We start from the raw sequence: 25,135 nt of genomic DNA, 5'->3' as shown, positions 1-25,135 counted from the left end.
ACCACCAACACCTGGCTTAATGTTTGTTTGTTTGTTTTTTCTGTTCCCTAAATCCCTTTTAAATTGAAAGTTAGATCTACAGGTATGATTACAACCCAGTGTTTTAACAAGAACACCCTACACAGTGTTGGCTTCCCAGTATTTTGTGTGTGTGTGTGTGTGTGTGTGTGTGTGTGTGAGAGAGAGAGAGAGAGAGAGAGAGAGAGAGAGAGAGAGAGAGAGAGAGAGAGAGTACAGGCCAGAGATCATGTTGGTTTTCTTCATCCATCACTCTCCACCTTATCTCTTTTTGTGTGTGCCTGGATGAATGTATGTGTACCATGTGTATAGGTTTCCATAGAGACCAGAAGAGGGCATTGGATCCTGTGGAACTGAAGTTTGAAGAGGTTGTGAACTGCCCAACACAAGTGCTGGGAACTGATCTCATGCCATCTACCAAAGCAAGTACTCTTCACTGTTGATCCATCTATGCAGCCCCTACATTATCTATTTTGAAACAAGGTCTCTCATTAAACCTGGAACTCGATAATTCAGCTAGACTGGCTGGCCAGAAAGGTCCAGGTATCCCCCTGTCGCCATCTCCCCAGTGTTTGGATTGTATGATTGAGCAACCATGCCTAGCTTTTAACACACATGCCAGGGACATAAACTCAGTTCCTTAAACTTGTATGGTGAGCATTTACCAACTGAGCCAACTCCCAAGCCCCTGGTTCCCTGATATTAAAGTATAAAATACTTTAATGGACAAAGTAGCAGTGGCCCCCATACCCAACTGTGAAAGCCAAGATTTCCTTCTGCAATGGACTAGGATATATTGACAGTCTAAGAAAATACCATTCCAAGCAACTGTTTACAGGTCCAACTTGTCACTGGGGGGTATGAAATGGGCACTTCCTAATTCAATCTTTCCCTCAGCTGGCATTCTTTTGTATAAAGCAGATTTCCTTCATTGGCTGGAAATGAACCACACTTTTCCTTAAAAAGAAAAAAAAATGCATAGTTTCCTGTTTTAGAGTAATGGAAAGCCAGTTTGGGCTATAGAAAATGATCTACTTTGGAGAAGATCTCAGGAATACTAATACATCCAGAGATGCAGGAGAGCTGTTCCCATAAGAAATGTGACAGGGATACCAGAAGGTTGGAGGGACACCGAGAAAAGTCATCTACTTTACAGTTTGCCTTTGCGCACCAGGAGTGAGAACCCCTCTGTCCCCCATTTGCCACTCAGTTATCTTCCCAGTCACCTTCAGCATGTTGATGCTGTCTTGGGAGAAGTGGCTGTTTCATTCCCAACCAGCCCAGAATGACTAAGTAGCATCAGGACCAAGGGGCTCCCTGGGCTGCTGTGTTTAAAAGAGCTCAGAAAACTTCATGTGCAAACAAAGGCGAGATGTTCTTCCATACTTTTGCTCTTACAAATCTAAGAGTTTCTTTTGCTTTATTTTGCTTCATTTCCTCAATAATTTAATGATCTACTGTGGAAATTTTTAATGCTATCATCTCATATAACGCTTAAGGCCTGGTGGCTAGAGAGATGGCTCAGTGGGTAACAACACTTGCAGAAGACCAGAGTTTGGTCCTCAGCACCCACATTGGGTGGCTCACAACCTCAAGAAATTCCAGTTACAGGGGAATCCCAAGATGCTCTTCCAGCCTCTTCAGGCAACCCCATACCTGTAGCATACACTCACACAGATGTATGTACACACATACACGTAAATAAAAATAAAGAAAAGAGAAGCCTTGAGGTTATCATCTAGAAACCTAGGAATCTGACTTGGGTGTACTTAATATGCTCTCTCAATGGCAAGATGTATTCTCTATGAGGACCTTATTCATGTTGTTATCTTAAGAGCCTCATGAAATGCCTTGTATATGTAGGAAAGCAACATAGTGGCACATACGAAAACATTGGACTGAGACTTGGGGCTTGAAATCCTGGGCCAGAGGCATCTGCAACCCTAGAATGAAGTTTATAACTCTTCAGTGTTGTAGAAAAGGAGTATGAAGTTAGGAGCAGGAGAAGTCTTGGTCTGTAGCCTAAGTTCTCATACTCTATACATGACCTTGATAAATTTAGACTTCAACTTCCTTTTTCTAATGATGTAATTTGCAAAACTTTGTTTTTTAAATAAATCCTAAATTTATACACATATGGGAAATTCCTTTTTCCACCAAAATAATTCATAAATATAAGCTAGTTAATTCACTTTGAGTGAACAAACATTTTTAAACAATAATAGATTGTATGCAGGGCTGGGGATATGGATGGGTGTTAATGTACTTGCCTGGCAAAGTGCAAGGTCTGAGGATGATTCTTTTTAAAGATTATACTTATAGACTTTACCCAGCTTCGTTAGTGAAATTCCATTGCTGTTCAGAATTTATAGTTTAAATTCTACACTTAGGAGAAGAATAGATTTTATGTAGTCCAACTAAGGCTACTCCCAAACGACACTCTTGAATGGATCCCCATGTCTTCCAGTCCAGATGATGTGGAGTTTTCCTTTCTCTCTGGCCTTTGGCTGCTTCCCAGATGCATTGCTATTGTGCTCTTTCACTTTCCTCACAAAGGTGAATAAAAACTTTCTCTGAATATAGTGCAATACTGGGATGTGACCTCTGGAATCTGAATGCGCTGGTTTTGTATGTGATTGAATTTTCAATGAGGACACCCCGTGGGCATTCATAGTCTTGATGCCACAAGAAGAGAGATGATAAAGAAACTCAAAGAAACCCAGCGGCCCACAATTGCAGGGCAGCCAGCTCCCAAACAGTCCACAAGGCAAGGCAAGATATGCGGGTAATCTACAGAAAGATCGCATTCTGACTTGGAGTCAGTGGTCAGAACAGACCATGGGCACACCACCAAAACCTCAGAGCAAAAAAGGAGTATGGGAGCTCGCCCACCTCTGCAGGAACCTCTGAACCTTCAGACAAGCAAGTGCTTCTCTTACTGACCTAATACAGTGTGCCAAACTATCCCCAAGCCTAGTGGTTTTAAACAGTGGCAAACATTTCTCATCCTCAGTTTTTGCGGTTAGGTCACCTGGGTAAACTCTGCTCTGAGTGTCTCAGGAGAGTGCAATAAAGTTGTGAACCAAGAAGTCTTAACTGGGGCTGAAGGATCCACTTTCCCTCCCCATCCCCCACCAATGACAACAGACCAAAGCAAAGCAGCAATGGTTTACAAAGCCTTGCAAGACCTTGTAGTTCCTAACTGCACTGATTAGAAAAAGAAGCTGGTTACTAAATTCAACCCACACTCAAGGGGGAATAATTTGGTTCACTTTTTAAGGGAAAGAGTATCAAATCTGGAGGGGTGGGGGGACGACATAAAATTTACCATTTTATTTATCTTAAAGTACACAATTCAATAGTACTAAGTGTACATGTACACTATCATAAAATTTACCATTTTATTTATCTTAAAGTGCACAATTCAATAGTACTAAGTGTACATGTACACTATCATACAGTACAGCACTTGTCTTTTGCAAATGGCTTATTTTACTTAACATAATGTCCTCGAGGTTCCCATTTGTAGTGTGAGGTGGGATCGTTCTTGTTGACACTGAACACCACCCTGATGTATGCACGGGCCATATTTCGCTTATGCATTCCTCTGTTGATGGACATTTGGGTTGCTTCCACCTTTTGGTTGTGACTAGCACTAAATGAACACGGGTGTAGAAATATCTCTCTGAAATACAGCTTTTGAATACTATGTATCTACACCCACAAGTAGCATCGCCAGCTCAGGTGGAACCTCCCCACTGTTTCCTAAGACTGCACCATTTTAGATTCCTGTTATTGGGGCCCAAATGTTTCAATTTCTCCATGTCCCTGCCAACACTTGTTAGTTCTGGTTTTTAAACAGTAGCTACCCAAACGGATGTGATATAATGTCTCATTGCAATTTTGATTTGCATCTTTCCAATGATGAATGATGTTCAGCATCTTTTCATGTTTGACAGCCATCTGCACATCTCTGTAAAATGTCTACTCAAGTCCTTTGTCTATTTTTAAAATCCTATTGTTTGTGTTGTCGAGCTATGGAGGTATATTTTGTCATAACATCTATCCTATAAGTTGTTGTGGCAACTAAAAAAATCATGAATACAGATCATCTTCAGCAGAGCACTCACTCTGCGGCTGGGCGTCTTAGGATCGTGTGTTAAATAATGCTATGTTAATAGTACACATAAGCTTTCAATTACACGTGTTATGCAAATGTAAGTTCATACTGAAAGTCTGTGCACAAAATGTTCTAATATTTTTCTCAGGGCTTCCACATTTAAATATATAAGTCCTTTCCTCTTTAGACTGCATTCTGTGTCTTAGCTGTAATCCCCCTTTCTCATTTTATTTCAAGTTCTATCAGAAAAAAAAAAAGCCAAAATGAATGAGTACAGGAGTAGAAACAATAGCTAATTTTACCAAGGCAAAGTCAGAATAAGATCTATTTAAAAATTATACAATGTGAAGGAAAGCTTCGATGGATTGCAATGTTGAAAACTCCACAGAGAACCAGAGTTTCTGTTCCTTCCGAGAATATGAGTGATGCTGAAAGATTAATAACGTTTGGATAACATTAATTACAGTGATGTTATAAATGCCGGTGTTCCAGTTGCCATGGCAACCCACTATATGTTGGTTTCCTAATGACATTTCCAACAAGTGCTGAGGCGAATAGCATCACTTCAGAATTCAGACCGCTGTCACTCAGTGACTTCTAAATTGAATTGTTTTGTTCATAAAAAGTCAGACTATGTCACCATCTTCAAAAATATTCTCAAAATTATAGGGAGGAGATGATACATATTCCTATATGATTACAGAGCACTCAAGGAAAGGAAATATATTTTGTTTTAAATATAAAATTAACAGATTTTTATGTGGAATAAAAGGGGAAAAGCGAGAAGGAAAGGGAAAAATGTGGGCTTTGTACTTTTTAGAAGGCTGTTTCCCTCAGGGAATTATTTGACAATAAAACCCATTCTAGAAGTGTTTGATTTTATTGGTTACTTTTATTCTCCTTTCATTCTCTTTTCTTTTTCCCTCCTTCTTTCTTCCTTTGAATGGATACTCAGAAGCGATGACCAATCTTCACCCACCCTTTAGGTATTGCCCAGCAACTATAGTGAAAGAGCACTGGCCACTGGCTGTTTTAGACTAGATTTTAATATTTCTAGAATATGTTAAGTACATATTATCACACCATTGTCAGAAAGCAAAACATGATTCTAACAATTGTGTTTCCAAATTCTTGCTCAGCTCACAGGCTATTCTGCTCCTCAATCTATCAGCTAGCTCCCTTCCCACCCACAAACAAGAGTCCCTGGTGAGTCAGAAGGGGCCACTGGGACAAGTTCACTGACAGCAAGTGAGTGACACCATCAGATATTCCACCACACACACATACTCCGGTCTCTCTCTCTCTCTCTCTCTCTCTCTCTCTCTCTCTCTCTCTCTCTCTCTGTGTGTGTGTGTGTGTGTCTGTCTGTCTGTCTGTCTGTCTGTCTGTCTGTGTATGTGTCTGCATCCCTCTCCACTAAAGCAAAAGATGGACATTTGTATTGTAATAGCATTCAAAACAAAATGCTGATGGCCTGTAGTCACACTGTGCTGCAAGACTCTGAAGGTCCTATCCCTTTCATTCTTCACCCATACTCCCAGCAGTGTCTTAGTCTGTGGATGCTTTCCAGACAATGGAGATAGTATCACTCCAGATAAAGCACATTGCATTATCTATAAATCCTCATCTCGTGCATTGCCTGTGTCTGCCCCTCAGGGAGGCATGCCAATGGCCCCATGCCACAGTCTCTTCCCCCTGTCCCTCTCATGTCCTCTTCTGTCCTCTGTTCCAAAAACCTCCTGTCACCACCCAAAGTTTGCCCATACGAACCCATGCCTTCCTGAGGACATGCTAAGGCTATTTTTCATTTTGGAAAACACATATTAAGATGTTGACATTTTGACTTCAAGTATATGTTGAGCTGGCCACTGAGGCAGTGGAGGGAGTCTGGTTATAACAGAAATAATTTGAACTCGCTAAAATTATGTGGTAAATTTGATAATATCAGGAAAGCAAGAGAAACTGAAGACTCGTACTTGTGAGGCTTAGAAGCCACATTGTAAATTGGTCCCAGCAGTATAGGCCTGTAATGGCCTGGCAGTGTAGGGCTGTAATCCCAGCTACCAGAAAAGGGGAAGCAGAGGGATTCAGACCAAATCCAGCATGAATTGTTTAGTGGGACCCCTTTCTCAAAATAAAAAGTAAAAAGAGGACTGGGATGGACTCAGGGCAAAGCACTTGCTGAACATACATGATGTCCTGGGTTCCATCCTTAGCACTGAAAAACCATAATAAATAAAATAGACTCATTTTGCATTGATAACAAAATAAAACAAAACAAAGGCAAAAATTACCCAATGAAAATGTGTACTAACATTAAACCTTGGCTGAAAAATCAAATATTCTTGTCAAAACTGACAACTACCAGGGTATAGTGGGGCATGCCTTCAGTCTCAGCATGCAGGAGGCAAAGGAAGGCAGATCTCTGTGAGTTCAAAGCCAGGAAGGTATACATAATGAGTTCTAGGACAGCCAGATCCACATTGTAAGACCCGTCTTGAAAAAGAAAACAAACCCTTAAGGGCTAGGGTGCAACTCAATGGTAGAGTTCTTGCCTACAGTGTTCAAACCTCTGGGTTCTGGTCCTAGAACTCCACACAGGAATTTCCTATTCTGGGGATTTTAGAGATGCCTTGGCAGTTATAAACACCTGATGCTCACGTGGAGGTCACAGGTTCAGTTCCCAGCACTCACATTGGATGGTTCACAATACTGTTGAACAGTTTCAGGGGAACTGACACACTCTTCTGGCTCCTTGGGTACCTGCATTCACATGGTACACGTACAGACAAGCAGCTCACACACATACACATAAGATAAAAATAACCAAATCTTTTTTAAAAAAATGTTTTGCCAGCACTGACAAGTGTCATGTCTACCATCTATCTTGATTGTATGGAGAGCCTGCATAGAGTGATCTACTGTGAGTGTAAAAATGTCCTACAATGTTTGCATACACACACACCACACAATCGGGGCTCGAGAAATGGCTCATTAGTTAAGAGCACTGCCTGCTCTTCTCCAGTTTAAATCCCAGCACCCACATGATGGCTAACAATCATCTACAACTCCAGTTTCAGGAGGTCTGACACCCTCTACTGGCCTCCACAGGCACTGCATGCACGTGATGGGCAGACATACATACAAATAAAACACCCATACACATAAAGTAAAAAATTTAAATTAATAAATAAATCTTTTTGAAAAAATTGTTCAGGCAGAGTTTTCAGCAAGCATCCCCTCACTAGTTAGTATGCAGGATGTGTGTGGATGTATACTGGGAAGAATCTGGACCACACAAGGAAGTTGAAGCAAGAGATTAACTGAGTACTTCTCCTGATATTCCCTTTAGGGCAGAGAAAAGTGAACCCAGCTGGTCTGGTGCCCATAGCCAAGAGGGAAAGCTTGTGTTATGTTACTAAATTATATTCAGACTTTAGATAGCACTTCTATTAGATCAAGGCTTATTTTTATATAGAAATAGTATTTTAGTTATCATTAAAGGGGAAAGTGTGCATTCCTTTGAGTACAGTTTCATAGTAGAATCACAGGGCTGCTAGGTGTTCATGAAAGTGAGTACGAAGAAAATGATTTAAATAAACCAGCACAGGGAAAGCAGGCTTATACTGCATCATACACACACACACACACACACACACACACACACACACACACACAAAAAAAAAAAAAAAAAAAAAAAAAAACTGACTACAAAAATCTAACTCTCGGTGCTCAGTGGCCTTTCCCAGTTGGTGGTGGGGTCTGATGTGGCCTGTGGCCTTGGTCCTGCTGAGGTGTGTCAAAGCCTTATTAAGAATGTCTGGGACCATGCTGTGCTTGGGTTTTGTCATTTCTGCTCCTGTAAGTAACCCCTCATCCATAGTCCTTTAAGTAACCCCAATAAAACTTATTATTTCAAAAAAAAATGTCTGGATCCCCATGAAACCCTACCTTACCCGGGTTTACCAGGAAAAGGAGGTAGGGATGGGTTAATGACCCTCATCCTTTATAAAATCAGGAGGACTGACAAAGCAGGAAAGCTTGGGAAGGCTCCAGTCCTGCACCCACCCATGGCCATCACTACCCACCCAGAGTCCATTGAGATGAATCATGTTGGCTAAACTTAAGCTACGTTAGATGGGAACATGAACCATCGATGTACACTTACCACCATTTACAATGTGGTATTATTAAATGTATCTGATCAGCACCCCCCCAAAAAAATCTAACTCTCAGAGCTAGAGATATGGCTCAGCAATTAAGGAAACTTCCTGCTCTTGCAGAGGACCCTGGTTTAGTCCCTGGCACTCACGTGGTGGCTCACAAACATCTGTAACCCCAGCTCCAGGGAATCTGATGTCCTCTTTTGGCCTCCTTGTGTACCAGACATAAAAGTGGTACACATACATACATACAAACATACATACATACAGGCAAATTGTTAATAAAATAAAATAAATATTTTAAAAAACACTTTTAAATCATCTCCCCTACCTACACCATTGATAAGGACAGCTCACCAAGGTTTATGTATTTATCCTGTAGTTTTGTACTATCCCCTGACTACCTAAAGCTGTGAACACCCCAGGGGTTATGGATGTGCCATTAGCAAAGGCCACACCAGATGCTTACAGACACAGAATTTCAGAACTGGAAACCTCCAAGGAAGGGAAAGCCCCATCTCCCATTCCTCTTAGGCAGTTCCTGGAGACAGAATTTCTGCGTCACTGTTCTGGGAGGAGAACCTGATACTAAAGCTCAGGCACTGTGCACACTCAAAGCTGGAATTACAGGGAACAACTGCAGCCTCCTCGGTGACTTTGACTCCTGAGGACACCTCTAACCCTGCCGGCCCCTCCTCCTGTGAAGGCTCCATTAGAAAGCCCTTAGTGAGGCTTTCCGGGGTAAGGGCCAGGCTCATAGTCTCAGATGAGGTAGGTGGAGATGAGGTAGGTGGCTGTGAGGGTGAGCATCCATGAGGAAGTGCCAGGCCCATCCAGGTGGTCACTCTCTTGCTCCCCGGTGCTCTGCAGCATCCATAAGGGAGTGACAGTGGCTTTGAGTGAGAATGCCACACCCATAGTCCACACTCTTTCACCTCTGCACTTCCTCCCTACCAGTTCAGCTGCTCCCTGCACTGTTAATTTTTTTATCCCAACATAATATTTTTATGGATTGGTTGGGAATTTCATACAATGTACCCCATCACACTTTCACATTCCTCTCAGGTCCACCCCCCCCATCCTTGTGCCCACCTACCCAAAAAGAAAACAAGAATACACCGAGTCCAATTTGTGTTGCCCCTATAACCACAGGAGCATGGTCAAACTCCCGGTGGCCAGTCTCTTACAGATAACTGAGTCCTTCCCCACCCCACTCACACCAGAAGCCATCAACCGTGGAGAGCTGCATTTTAGCGTCTTTATGGCAGTTTTTCGGGGCTCTCTTCAATAGCTTCCTCTTTAGACTGAAGTGTCCCATGTCCCCCCCCCACCCCCACCTCGTCCCTACATTTTGAGGGAGGGTGAGGGAAGCAAGGTTTTCACAGAAGACTCCAATGTCCCTTGTTGTCAACTATACCGTTGTGAAAGAAGCTTCCTTGACGGTAACAGCCATAGGCAGCATGGATCGCGAACTTTCACATCATTTCCAGAGGCAGAACAGACCATGGACACCAACATGGCCTTTGGGTAGCACCACAGACCACAGGCCTCTACATGGCCTCCGATGGCAACACAGACCACAGGCATCAACACAGCCTGCTTTGACAGTATGGACCACAAACACAAGCACCACCCCTGACTCTATTACAGACCACAAACACCAACATGGCCTCCAGTGGCACTGACCTCGGAGGTCTTTCGAAGAGGCTCACTCAATACATAAAGCAACCATTCTCCCTCCATCTTGGACATCCTGCCATTGTTCAGAGCCAGAGCAATGAGAGGCTGAGCATCGAGTGTGGTGCCAGAGCCTGTGGCTCCAGGATGCCGCACACCACCCTGACAGCCCTACACACAACAAGATGCTCGCCCAGTTATCCCCAGCCACGCTCCCACTTTCCCACCTCTCCATCACACACATTTATTCATTGAAGTGGCATTGCAAACTGCAGTGTGTCACACAGTATATTTTTTGCCCAAACAGCGTAACATGCAATAGTCATTGGTCTGATTTCAAGGTTTCTGGTTTCTGAATCACCATAAATACTGGATTATCACTGAGACAACGGGATCCTGTTGTTGCCCAGAGTCATAGTGATCTTATGGATGGGCAGTGTGCCCCAGGGCAGGATCTACAAGAGCTCCAGGCTCTGCACACCTCTCTGCCCTCAGTGTCTGCCACCCCAGCAGCTCACTGGCACTGGGTATGACCATCATGCTTTCAGCACCGCCCCTGACAAGGTGTGCAGCTGCAAGAGCCAGCCCCCTAGTTCTCTCCTCCCATTGGGCAAGGACCAGGCCAACTCAGCAACATGTTCTCTAGTCTGATCCCATACCATCCCCATAGCCTTGGCCTCCCCTTTGCTTTCAGTTCCATGAGACCAGTGTGGGCTCTGCAGACTCCTCCTCCTCCATTGGAGCCTCCATGGGGTCTGTCAGGCTCCTTGGAGCTTCTCTGAAGTCCCTGGAGTTCCATCTTGAATTGATCCTCCACTTTTATTTCTAATCTAATTCTTTTGTTTATTTTGCTTTTGTTTTTTGATATGATGTCTCTTGTAACCCTGGCTGACCTCCAGAGTTCTAAGTAGCTGAACATGACCTTGAACTCCTGCCTCTATTTCTCAAGTGCTGGGATACCAAACATGAGCTATCACACTGTTTTCTTTCTTTCCACTTCATTTCTGGAGTTTCCAGAGTGTAGCCAAGGAGCACCACAAAGTCACAAAATGCAACAGAGCTCACATGGGAGGTTTATTGGGAGGAGGTGCAGAGGCTGCCTGCAGCCAGTAATGGTGGCCTTGTCTTGGCATCTCAAAGCTGGTACTGGTAGATCCTCAATGAATGTCAGTTAATACAAAGTTAACTGAAGCGATGGTAAAACCGGAAAGCTGAATTTGAAACCCAGTGTTGACATTTCCTAGCTGCATAACTAGGGCAAATTACTTAGCCTTTCTGAACCGTTTCCTCTTCTGCAGGAAGGTCTTTGTTGCAAGCCACAGGAGACCATTGTGTTACAGAATTCTACCCAGATAACAGAATATAAATGCACTTACTAATGTACAATATAAAAGGCCTGTGTGGTAAACCTATATGCAATGCAGGGATACACTTTTCCTCTCTGGTTGTACCTCAACCATGTATTTTAACTGTGCAAATATAGACTGCTTCCTCAGAGGATAGTTTCAAATAGGATCTGGGTCTCTCTAATCTTTGTACACCTGTCTCTCCCTAGGCTAAAAAGCTCTACTCATATTAATCATGTAGAAGGTCAACAGATTTAGTTATCGTTTGTACTTAAAATCTTCATATGTTAGGTGGGTTTTTGTTTGTGGGTTTGTGTGTGTGTGTGTGTGTGTGTGTGTGTGTGTGTGTGTGTGTGTGTGTGTGTGTATTTACAAATTAGAGAAGGCAGGACACATGAAACATCACACACACACTAAATTCAAATCTATCTTCAATAGTTCTGCGGGCCCAACAGTCTCTCAGAGCGGATGTAAGCGAGGCTCAGAAGGATCCAGTTTTTCAGTGTGTGTCTCCATCTACTGTATTTACAGGAGAGTTGCTCACAAGTTCCCTCTCAGAATCAGTTTTCTGAGCATCTCTCCCAGAACAGCCAAGCTCCACCCCGGCACTAGAATACGAGTGCGCGTCCTCAGCCACCGCTAGAGGACAGGCTAGCGTCACTGGCAGAGCACTTGCCCCCAAGGGCGGGAGCGTCTAGAGGAAACCCAGCAAGCACTAGCTGCAGCCCGCGTTTGTTTCCAAATGGAAAACTACAAGTCAGCATGTCCAGATTCGCGGTTCGTATTCCCCTCGTTAGTAATGCGATCCTTCAACTCACCTTTCCTTTTGTTTTCTGTTTCCTCCTTCCCATTCTCCTTCGGATTGCAACAAATAAGCCCCCTTTTCCCCCTCCTATCAGAGACTTAATCCACAAAAATAAATCAAGAGGAGATAACACAAATAAACACTGCACAATTTAATGAAGGTTTAACCGCTGAGGTTTCATTTGGGTTTATCTTAAAATAATAACGCCTGATTCTTCTCACTTTTTCATGAATTAAACAGCTAGCCAAGCTGAGACTGGGGACGGAGTTTAGAAGAAACAAAAACAAGACAAAACAAAACAAAAAAATGGGGTGGGAAGGAGTTGTGGGTCCGTGTGGAAGGAAGAGGGAGAACAAACAGAAGCAGAAAAGAAGTTGGACTGGGGGTCCTGTTGGCCCATCCCAAATGGTGCTGGCATTAGCTCTAGACAGCTGTCCGGTGGTTGGAACCTCAGCAATTTTCCTGCGACAGCTGCCTCCTCATCTGGAATGAAAGCGATTTGGACTAGATAATTTTCTAATTCAAAAGGGGGGCTGTGCTGAATGAGGGAAGGAAAGGGGTGAGAAGTGTGGGGGCCTGGTTATAAAAACTGTGTGTACTCCTAGATAGAGCTCAGCCAGGGCTTTCAAACACTGCTGACTCTGGATGCACTAAGTCAAGTCCAGGGAAGGAAGGCATCTGAGCTTGAGGAAACACAGAACAGTAGGCGTGGTGTGGGAGAGCTGCTTCCGCCTGAAGCTCTGGAGAAGACATTGTCAACCCTAAATGATAAACTACTAAAATAAACTACAAGATAAACTACAAGAACTTGCTCTAGTCTAGTTAGGGAAGTATACACCCCTGGGGATCAAGCTGCTCTTCTGTCGTGGCTGGTTTGAGTTCAGCTGTAGAAGCCAGTGTGGACCTTATATGACATTTAGGAAAAGTCAGTATCTTTTTATCTTGCCTGCACAGTTGCAATTACAGTAATCTCATAGCACCCTAATAAGCAACTGGGCTGTGATTTTCAAAGCTAACACTGTGCTCTGACATCATGATAACCAATTAATTACTATTTACCAGGTTCACATTTTCACATTAATATTTCTGAGAGCTGTCTCCAGATAATCACTGGATTAGAAGGTTCCACCCCTTAATGCTAGCTTTATTTGGCTAGCAGTGTTCTTATAGATGTGAAGCATTGCTATTTTACCCCTAACATATACATATATATGAAAAACTCAACAAAATATTTGCCGTAAATTTGCTTCATCTGCAATTTCAAATGTGCAGCACTAGGGGGTGGTGCTAACTATTTAAATGGTCATTCTCAGGCTCAATTCCAAAATGTAGATTCCTAAGCCTTGCAGACTCAGAATTCTCTGAGTAGAAAAGAGTGAAATCTGCCTTTTAAATAAATCTCCTGAGTGAACTTGAAGCAAGCTGTCGTTTATCAGTAATTAAACTCTTTTTGGCCAGTGTAACTGCCCTGACTCTCTCTACAGAAGAAATTACTATCAAAATGAAATCGACATTTCTTACAGCAGACCCCCCCCCCGCTGTTCCTGCCATCACCACGTCACTGCCACGCATTACAGCCTGCGTGAGGACTCTGGGCATGTGTGGAACCTCATTGCGCATGTGCAGTCTTCCCTTTAAAAGTTCCAAATTCCCTGCTTCACTCTCCTTCTTTTTCTTCTTCTTCTTCTTCTTCTTCTTCTTCTTCTTCTTCTTCTTCTTCTTCTTCTTCTTCTTCTTCTTCTTTCTTCTTCTCTTCTCTCTCTCTCTCTCTCTCTCTCTCTCTCTCTCTCTCTCTCTCTCTCTCTCTCTCTCTCTCTCTCTCTCTCTCTCTCTCTCTCTCTCTCTCTCTCTCTGCCCCTCTTGTCTCCTCTCTGCCTCTTAAGCTCTCTCTGCCTCTCTATGGCGACCGGAATTTGGAGCAATTCATTTCTCACCCCACCCCAACCCCATGACTCCCTCGCTTCTTTTACAAGTCTGATCACCTGTCACCTCTCCAGAGGGATCCTTACTCCCACCTGTCCTCAGTCCTGTCTATGGCAGTTGGTGGGAAGACGGCATGCGTTCCTAGAAAGACAGGTTATGGCAGACCCCTTCACAGTCACCAAGCAGAGGCTCTGCGTGTTTGTTGAATGAATTAATGAATAGATGTACACTAAATCTAAGTTAGTTCAAATAATTAATGGTTTTCTAAATATTTTTATTTTGTGTATATGGTTTTGCCTGCATGTTTGTTATCTGTAGCTTGTTGTGCAGTACCCAAGGGGGCCAGAAGAGGGTGCTGGAACTCCTGGATTTGGAATTACAGACACTTGTGAAGCACCACGTGGGTGCTGGGAAAAAAAACCCAGGTTCTCTGCAAGAACAGCCAGTGTTCTTAACCACTGAGCCACCTCTTCCCTATGCTTTCCACATAGAGTTCTTACCAAACCAGTACAGTTTGGTCTGCCAAGTAGTATGCCAATCACCAAAATGACATGTTTCACAACACAAAAGAGAAAGTTTATTCACAAGCATCCGAGTACTCAATGGAAGACTCGATCCCTCTCCTTAGGATAGCATTTAAGATATTTCTGGAATGAAGTAGGGTGTCTACTTCCTCACGGGGAAAGGTGATTGGAGGAGGGTAAAGTCATTAATAATCTGAACACACAAATGAAACTTTCCAGCTGTTTACATACAATGTAAACATAGTTTTGGGTACTCTAACAACTAAAGGTCATCCATAAGACACTTGCACAAACCCTAACAAAGTCAGTGGTTTCAACAAAAGCAACCTTCAAGTTGCTTGTTGTTGTAATCATAGTTACCTATGTACCAGAGGGGTCATCTACAACAAAGCTAGTGTGTGAGACTAATAACATATACCGCTCATCTGTATGGACTCCAAAATTTAAATGAAGGCCATCTAAATGAAAGCAAGTCACACTAGAAGATTTATTTAGATTTTCCCTTGGATTTAGTCACACACTGCCTAATGATTTCAATCAATAGCAGACCACATACACACCAGTGACCTCACTGAAGCTGTCTTCATTTGTATAAGTATATTCTATGACATTTACACAATAATCCCTATCATTAAGCTGTGTGGCTATGTGCTCAGCTTTCACATGGGCCACCCTTGTCTTGCCTCCTGAGAGTAATTTTCAATGGGAGACTGAGGAGAGGCACACCATAGAAAAGCACTTTTCAATATTCACAAATGGATGAATTTAAAGCTGTATGCTCAATACATTTCATCATAATATTTATTTCCCTTATAAATAATCATTTTAATGGTAGTATGGGCTTAAGAAAGAGTCCAACAAAATCTTCTGTCAGTATCTAAGCCATTTAATGCATTAACACAATCTGTGTTCCTGACATTGAAGATATTTGCTGTGTGGCCCTCAGTAGCCACTCACTACCAGGCTGAGCTATTGTCCAAGACACTGACCTTCATGGATCATACCATGAGTTTTCTTGGTCTCTGTCCTATTTGGGGTTTGATCCAGCAGAAGCATCAGCCATAAGTGAGAGAATGAAAGAAAAGAGAAAGTGGGTACCACCATGCCCACCTCACCCCCATGGGTGACCAATGGTTGCTTTCTCCCACCTAAGGACCCATCTGAGTCAAGCAGCCCTCTGCTGATGAGTCCTCTCCAGGTTCTAGCAGCTGCCCATTCCCTGGCCTCTGTTGGCCTGAGCTTGTCAGTAGTTCCCAATATTGCTAGCTCTGAGATGCTTCTCTCAGCCCTAACGGCACCTTCATTCATCTTTCTTGAATCATGCCTTCTGCTACTTCCCTCAGTCTCGGGGAGGCTTGCTGTTATTGCTTTCAATGATAGATAAATTCAGAGAAACATGGTGTCTGAGGAAGTCGTTGCTATCTATTTCTAATGATAAATAAGTCACTGCAGTTGGCCTTTGCATTGTCATTCCCCTCATTTCCAGAACTTGTCTCAACAAGTTCAATAATGCTGACCATTGCCTCACCGGCACTCCCAGGAAGTCTTAACATTCTGAAGTGCTCTACTAAAAGCATCTGGGATTCTCTTTCAGGATACTTGTATTTTAAGCATGTGTTGGTTTAAAAAAGAATCAGCTACTAAATAGTCTTTAAAAGTGACTCTCCCTTAACACCTGTCACCCCAGCTATTCTCAACTCCCCCTGAGAGACTGCTTCAGGCAAGACTGGTTGTGTGACCAAAATGTCAGCAACTGGGAAGCCCATAAATAGCAGCAGAGAGGACAAATAGGATGACTCAGTAAAACCCTCTGAGTCAGGCAGGGACTTAATGACAGGGCACTAGACCGACCATCTCTGAAGTCGCCTGTGGACATCATCTGGCTGATATCAGGCATCCCATTTCCTTTGAAGATGGGCAGTCTTCCTGCTGCTATTAGAAAGTGCAGGGCCAAGGCCAGATGGGTCCTGGGAACTCATCATTGGTGTCTTCAACAATTAGCCCTTTCCAGGATTGGCAGGTGTTGACAATGTCACCTAGTGTCTATCAGAATCCTGGCTGAAGGCACTTTCTTCTGTGGGACAGACACATCACTTCTGCTCACTGTCATGAGGTCAATGAAACTTGTCTAGCTATAGGGCTGTCACAAGGATCAAAACCAGCTTGGCCGATTTTATGATATCATGAAAAGGGAAAGCTATAGTGATAGAAAGACAGGTCAGAGGATCCCGGTTTGGGGACGAACAGGTGAAGCACTGAGTATGTGGGGTCAAGGAAAGTATTCCAAATGATACTACTGATCCTGGCATTCACATCTGTCAAGACTCATAGAATAATACAGAAGAGAAAAGCCTAACCTAGACTATAGAGTGTAAGTGTTTTATTAGCATATATTAATTAGACACAATATAGGTTTCATTATGATATTTTCACACACATACATAATTGATTTTGATCATATTTTCCCACCATCGCCTTTATTTTCCCATTCCATGAACTTCCCTTCTCAACTGTAGACTATGGATTTTTACCTAAGAACAACACATCAACCTTGGCTCATCGGTTGTAACAAGCGTATCCCACTTACGCTTGGTGATGGAAGGGACTTGGGAAAGGTGTGAGGGAACCCCTGTGTACTTCAGAGAAACACAACAGTGCTCTGAAGAACAAATTCTTTTGGGGAGAAAACAAGTTTGGATAAGATACATGGCATTGCCTCTTAAACCCAAAGAGCCTTTTAAACCCAAAGAGCTATGTATATACAATGACCAATACTCAAAAGATCTTAAATGACTCAGTTCTAACCGTTCATTCAGAAGTTTGCTAAGTTTGCATTGCAGTTTGTGATCACAGAGTTCGCACCTCAAAGAGCCCCAAGTTACATCCTGATGGCCTGTCATTGTAACTCAAGGTCTATTGAGGGTTCGCACCTTCACTGACAACTGAAAAGATTTCCACAAAATCCAAGCCAATGCCACCAAGATTTTGCCACTTTAAAGCTGTCCAGAAGGGCTGGTGAGATGGCTCAGTTCCCAAAGGGACTGCCACTAAAGTGTGAAGCCCTGAGTTCTGATCCAGTAGAGGCAAGGTCACACAGACCTGTAACACTAGGGCAAGAGAGGTGGGTGTTGATCCCCAGAGCTTGCCAAGCAATCCATGAGTGCTGAGTTCACTTCGAAATTCTATCTCAAAAACTAAGGCAGAGAGCAAGGGCCAATACACAGAACTTGACCTCTGACCTACACACAGAGAGAAACAGAGAGAGAGAAAGAGAGAGAGAAGGAGAGAGACAGGGGAAGGGAAGGAGAGAGGGAGGAAGGGAGGGAGGGAGGGAGGGAGGGAGGGAGGGAGGGAGGGAGGAGGGAGGGAGGGAGGGAGGGAGGGAGGGAGCCCAGAAAATGTTACCTTACAATAGCCTTAAACATTGTCCCTTTTTGACTCATACCCTGCCCTGTATTTAGAGTATGTTTGTTGATTAAGATCACATTTTTCAGCAGTGACAAAACTATGAGAAGATTTAGGTCAGGATTAGTGTCCCTCAGGTTGAAAGGAAACTTTCCACCTTTTTATATCAGAGAATGTCTGCAATAGACAGGGCTTCTTACTGTGTCTTCCTGGAGGGATTTAACATTGGGAGGGTACCTATGACGGTGTCATCTCCGAGGCCACCATAACCCTGTGAGGTTCACAAGTTAGAGGGGACAGAAAGAGAAGTAGGGAAGTCATAATTAGTCACAGGAACATAGTAACAACAGAACAGGAGTTCACAGTGAAAATAGAGGGAGCTTGAAGCTGTTCTTAGGTCTTGCCAAGTGAGAGTAGGTTGCTGAGTTCAGTCAGCTTGTTCTTGGATAATGGTGGTCAATCCCATCCCTTCCTAGGTAATACGTGTATTTTTGACAAGAACGGTCAAAGCATTTGACAAAGACTTTCCTTGTTCCTGCACTACAACGGTTGGGACTCTGTACTAGCAGCTATTAATATAATTACTATGGCAAAAAAAAAAATAGTCTGTGGTCAGATAACTAGGAAATGCTGCACACGACAGACCCCTTTGTGAACAGTTATAATGGACACTCCATGATAAAGGCTCTAGGCAGTTGCCACAAAAAAAAAAAAAAATTAGCTCCACGTAACTCCTCCATTACCCAGATGTATTTGAATAATAAGCATATTACAGAGTATACACAGTAACACTTCTTTGAATACTAGCATGAGAAAATTTGACTTCAATAAATGAAGGAAGTAGTGGTGGAAGTTATAGCCACCCAGACATGATTCTGGAAGGTTCACATGAGGAAATGATCTCAGCTTTCCCGGTTCTCCACCAGTGAGCACCATGTGCACTCCACATGAGAACAGTGACCGTATTTGCCCATATCCTGGGCTCACAATGGTCCAACCGGATGCACATTAGATCCTGTTATCATTAGTTATATTTTAAAAGGACCCCCAGCCAAAGACAGACACAGCGTATTCTAAATTCTGCAGTGGAAAACAAAGAGAAGTAGATGTTAGGCAGGAGATCAGAACAGAGAACAGAATCTGGTACAAGGAAATGCTGGAAACAAACAGGGTTACATTTCTTGCCTTGGCCCCACTTATTCTCTGGATCTACAGACAAAAGCATTTAGACACCAAGGTCTGTAATGAATGACACTGGAAAGTCACACCACTCTGGATACTAATAAGATGAACAGTGTGTATGGAGAAGAAAGTCACCTCTACTATACAAACTGAAGGTGAGTGTGGAAGTCTGGGTCTTTAGTCTAATAGCTAAGGTCACTTTTCAAAACCACTCCCCATTTCAGGGTACAAGGTGTCTGAGCCACTACCCCCCAATAAGGAATGCAGACATTAGGTTTGCCACAGAGGATGAGAGCAAGTTCTGTCTGGGGACATGTAAGTCTCTCCTCAGAGGGGCCCCACAGCTGTCCACTCTTGGTGCTGGTGGGGGAGCATTACCAAAAGGGAGACAGCTATGAGCAGAATGAGGATGGGCTGCCACTCCCTTGGAATTTAAATGAGGGTGAAGAATTTCTGAGGCACCCAGAGGCCAAACCCCAACTGGTAATAGAGGTGGAAGGAACCCGAGCTTTTCCCTTTTCAATAGCAATCCATATCAGAATGTTGCTCTTGCAGCTTTCATTTCCTTGGGAAACCCTGGTTTCAAGCAAATTCTCGTGCAAAGAAATGCCCAATAAAATCAGCTGTGAGAGGCTGGAGAGATTGCTCAGTGGTTAAAAGAGCTGCTTCTTGCAACAGGACTCAGGTTCAGTTCCCAGCACTCACACAGTGGCTCACTGCCATCTGTAACTCCACTCTCTAGGGGACACTTTTCTGATATCCACAGGTACCAGGCATGCCCATGGTGCACATACATACATTGAAGCAAAATACTGATATACACAAAAAATTTTAATGGATATTTTTAAATGTATCTGGTTTTAAGAGTATTCTTTGAATGTAGAGAACATGGCACTAGGTCCCAAGCATAAATCCCACAAGTGACACATATCAGAGACTAGAGGTGCTTCATGGAACATCATAAACAAAGACCATGTCTAAGGACAGACAAGGATAAGACTGTCCCATGCAGTGATTAGAAGCATGAACAGCACATGAGACAGACTTGGGGAAGACCCTCAGCTTACCACTTAACATCTGCGAAATCTGCTCTGTGTTAAGGAATCTTCCTGCACCTTAGCTTGTTTCGCTGGAAAGCAAGACTGAGAATCTTACAATCACATAGAGATTTGGTGCAATAACTGTAGAATATAGTTAGTACGGTGCCTGGCACGTGCTGAGTACTCAATATACTGCTGGAATTGTAAGAGTCAAATTTCTCTCCAAGTTGGGTGAAGAGGTAAGAGGTGAACAGACAAGCTGGTAGAAGTGATGAGGAAGGAAGCCATGTCAAACTGTCTGGTGCATTGAGGGCATCGGGGCATAGCTGGGAGGTACAGTGTTTGCATTGCAAGGGTGAAGCCTTTGATTAGGTCTCCAGCAGTGCACCCCCCAGTGCCCCTAGACCCCCAAACTGCTAAGGAAAGATAATTTTAACAGGAAACTTGAACTAATCTCCTGCCCAAAATGTCACTGGGTTCTTGTGCCTTTATCATGGCACTGAACTGGCATGATCAGAAGGTCCTCAGGAAATAAGACAGAGCAAAGTTAAATTTGGAGTGGGTAACTTTATAACAGTCCTTTATAAACAGTGGCTAACTGTGATTTTTGTCATCAAATGAGCATTTTATGACTGTTAACTTCTGCTACAGTTTTATGTAGGGTCCCGTTAGTCTGCACTTCTCATAATATCTCCCAGGCAAGGATCAGAGTAAAATAGACAAAACTAGACCCTTACCCCTGGTCTCCTGTGCTACTGAAAACACAGGACAGGGATCTCTCTGCAGGAGTGGCCCTCACTAATTTTTCAGTTGCCCTCACTCTGGTCTACCATTGAAACACCCACAGCTGCATCCAGCCTGTGGGACAAAAGGGAAACACTCAAGGATATTTTTATAAAACACAGTTATAAGATCAATGGAACAGTTTTGAATGTACTTGCTTGCTAATGGGATTTTTTTTACAAGAAAGAAATAAAAGAGAAATTAGCCCAAATTTCCCCAGACAGATGTTTCAAAGAAATCCAAGCCTTCAAAATTGCTACAGAAATGCTTTTCTAAGTTAAAACAAAACAGCAAAATTGTTCTTAATTAAATGCTTAATGACCATTATCACCAATATATTCATTTCAGAGTAAATCTACACCACAGTGCAGTTACATTTTGTGTAGTGCCTGAGTACATTTATCAGTCATTAGAATCCTAGAATTAAAGTAGCAACATGGTAAGCTGATTTTATAGAAGGGGGACAGGTTTTTATCATTTTTATTATTTTATTAGAAACCCATATTGCCATGTCTTCTCTCAAATTATATTGTTTGCTATTTGAGCAAATGCCCCAACCAAAGAATAAAATCTTTAACTAATACATTACTCCTTTAATTAATATGTTACACTGTCAATGATCCTGTTATGTCTCAGTTTCTAAGAGAACAGGGTGGACATAAGCCTATTGGCCTTAAAGATAATCCCACATGTTTAAGAGAGTGAAGGGCTTTTCCTTTCTTTTCTGTCCCAGGCACTTGGGGAGCTTGGGGTTACCATGTAGACATAGCCAAGTCCAAGAACTACACTACACACAGCTAGTTCTGAAAGTGGCATAGAAATGTCACAAGAAACCTGGTCACAAATATATGAGCTTCTTGAGAGGGTCAACCCCAAGTTTCACAGGAACATGCATTTTGCCAAGAAGCACAGGGGGCCCAAGATGCAAGCAAACACTGTGAAGGCAGCAGGCACACACGTTGAGGCCAGCAAGGTCCTCATGAAGCCTGAGCAAGTTCAACCCAAGTTGCCAAAGGGTCCCAAATGAAAGCTCCACGGACTTGTTTTTGCCCACCCCAAGCTTATGAATCAGATGTTGCTACATGCCCAAAGGTCACAAGCTCTTCCAAGCAAAGGCCAAGGCTCAAGCCGAGGCCTAATTTGTAGCTCCAGCTCAGACCCTTATTACAAAAAAAAAGGCTTCTGACAATGTGAAGACAGATGGACCAGTGAATCTTACACATAGACACTCTCTCTATGCTATTTGTAGAATGCTGGTGTCCTGTACTGTTTGTACAAGTAACCTTTAGGTAGGATCTGTTGTCTATTTATTTGTTTGTTTGAAAAGGGATGAATACACCAGCCATTCGTTGAAAGGGTCCCACCAAAATCTGCTATAAGAACACAAAACATGTCCTCCTCAGTGTGTTTGCTAATTTGTAGTGTCAGCTGCAAAGGGCAGGACAAAAAAGAAGTTGCTTATATTGTTCAGAAGGGGAAAATGCTATTTTTGTTCAAAGCAAGCTACCAGTATAGTAAGACACAAAAGAATTTGGAATCCCAGACTATAGTAAATGGAACGTGGGTGGCACAAAATCCTGAGGATCGACAGTAAGTCTCACCCAGTCACTGAAAGGAAATATTTGACATAGTCCCTCTGTCTTTGCATGCATGCTCTCGTTTTCACCTCAGCATCATGACGATTTCATACTGATTTTAGGGAAATCATGCAAAAGTGACATCTCTCTGTAGGACTGAAAACATTAGGATTTAGTGCTAACATCCATGTGAGTGACCTACATTTAGACAATAGCTACTGGCATTTTTCTCCAAAAAAGAAGAGGTGCCAGGTCGGCTGAGCTCTCACTCCAAGGACGGCAGTAATTATCCATGGCTCTGAAGCCTCTGAAGCACAGAGCTTCACTTCTAAACAAGAACTTATTTTTCTACTAAATGTTAATTCTATCCTTTCTCGAAAAGCAGCCTGGCCTCTGCATTAATTTTTGGTTTTCAGCCTAGCTTTTAACAGCTGAGCCATCTCTCTGGACCATGGGTTCTGCTTTTAAGAACAAGCCCAAGAGCTAGGGAGATGGATCAGTAAGTAAAACATTTTGAATCACCAGAAGCCACGACAAGCTGAAAGCCCAGGTCACACATCTATAAGCCTGGAGATCTTATGGCAAGATGAAAGGTGGAAATAAGAAAGTCCCCAAACATTTGGGGGTCAGCTGGACTGGTAGACAGTAAGAGACCCTGTTTTAACCAAGATGGAAAGTGAGGGCCAACACCCAAAATTGTCCTTTGGCCTTCATCCATGCAATGTGGTATATATGTGCCTGTGCACACAAGCATACACATATCATGTACATGTGAAGGAGGAGAAGGAAGAAGAGAAAAAACACTTTTAAAAAAAGGCCAGGAAATCAAACAGAAGAGACCGGAAATTAGAAAAATTTTCCAGCTGCTGAATGAGATTTTAAATAAGTTGATCTCACATACTTTGGGCTACAAATGAAGTCTAAGGGTCTTCCTCTTCCTAAAGTGTCAGTGTTCTCTCTAGCGAGTTTCAGCATGTATTTGCCTCAAGCTGATCAGCTGATCTCTGCTTGGAACTACAGCAAAAGCTGTAGAGACCAAGTATCAGCCCAGGACCCCAAGAACAAGTTCTCAGCCCAAAGGAGATTTATTTGCTCCAGGGGGACAAAGGGTAGGGAACAAGAGACAAAGACAGGACATAGAGGATGAAGGAGAAGGGGAAGGGAACAAGAGAAGGGGCAAGGGTATTGGTCCTGGGGGAGGACAAAGGACTGCCTCTGGATAGAAAGGAGACAGAAAATGTCATTTTAAAGGTAAAAGGGGAAACCCCAAGTTAAAATAAGGTGTTTAATTTTAATTGGGCATGTTAATTAAGTGAGCCAAAGGGGACTTTTGATTGCTAGACTTCAATACTTTAATAGCTGGACCTTGGTAGTCAAGGAAGAGGAAGTGACCAAATAAGGGGATAGACCTTGGTGGCTAGCTTTAGGAATGTAATCTAACTGTTTTTAGCCAGGCAGAGGGAATGGGGGAGGAGGGCACAGCCTTCGAGAGCCATGTTTGGCAGACCCAGGCTGGCCAGAGTCCAAGCAAATACTGGGAGAAACCCAGTTGGTTATGCAATGACCAAGAAGCAGGGCCAGAGGTGAGGAAGGTGGAACACTGCAAAGTCTTTGTTCCCTCCCACCACCCCCGTCTCATTTATAAATGTTTCATTGTTGTTATAACATCTGTTTCATTTGCAAGGTGAATGTGACAGGGTTGTCAGGGGGTATGTGACAATCTAGCAGGGGTGTCAGTACCATGGGAACTTATGTCTTAGTGTAGAGTAACAATGTTTTTAACAAAGCCAAGATCTGTTGGTGTCATGCCAAGCCTTGGTAGAATCTAAGCTTAGAAAAGTAGAGAGCATCCACCCTATGTACATCTCTTTTCAAGTTTTTAAAATGTTCAATTATTGTAAAAGCTGTGTTTGAAAAACTTATGCACTTAGAATTTTTCTCTTCTAAAGCAGACTAACAATACTTAAAAATTTAAAATTAGGCATATTAAAACTCAAATCATGTCTTGTTTAAATATTTAATTCGTACCCCAAACATAATTTACTAAGAATTTGCCTATGTGCCTTTAATAGAATCAAACTCAATGATATGAAAGCCAATAGCTATTCTTAAATGTCAAACCATGCAATGCACTACAGTGCACAGGACACCTTCTGCCTTTCATGATGACTCTGAAACGGCTTAGCACAGCACTGGCTCAGCCGTGACCTCTGACCCCTATCCTGACACATTTGAAGGGTTTGGTAAACGGCAGCAGAGCATCTGATACCCGATAATATCTGACTCCTCGGGGCTCCTATCACAGCTCCTTTGGGTGTTGTCTCTTTTCATAGGAAAGTATCACTGTCAGGCTGACTTTTGCAGATAAAGTCCCTGATGGACTATAAAACAAACTTATATTCTCACAGCAGCCATAGTAAATCCACTGTACACCTCACTGGTGCCCTAGGACTTCAGCATGGCCTTCTAAATCATGGTCTACTGTCTGAGAGTACTCTGCACTGAATACTTGTGAATTGTGCACTTGTGCAACTTTTTGACAACATCCATTCAGCAAATACCACTGAGCACC

At 42.9% G+C, this 25,135-nt stretch overlaps 1 pseudogene; it reads left to right on the top strand.

The window, feature by feature from the left end:
- The first annotated feature begins 4,055 nt into the window (after nt 1-4,055).
- On the top strand, nt 4,056-8,240 carry LOC113834188 (annotated as a pseudogene).
- Nucleotides 8,241-25,135: the final 16,895 nt, after the last annotated feature.

Source organism: Cricetulus griseus, chromosome 2 (assembly GCF_003668045.3).
Source record: "Cricetulus griseus strain 17A/GY chromosome 2, alternate assembly CriGri-PICRH-1.0, whole genome shotgun sequence".
Lineage (NCBI taxonomy): Eukaryota > Metazoa > Chordata > Mammalia > Rodentia > Cricetidae > Cricetulus > Cricetulus griseus.
Note: the sequence above shows the minus strand (reverse complement) of the source record. Positions and strands in the feature narration are given on the sequence as shown.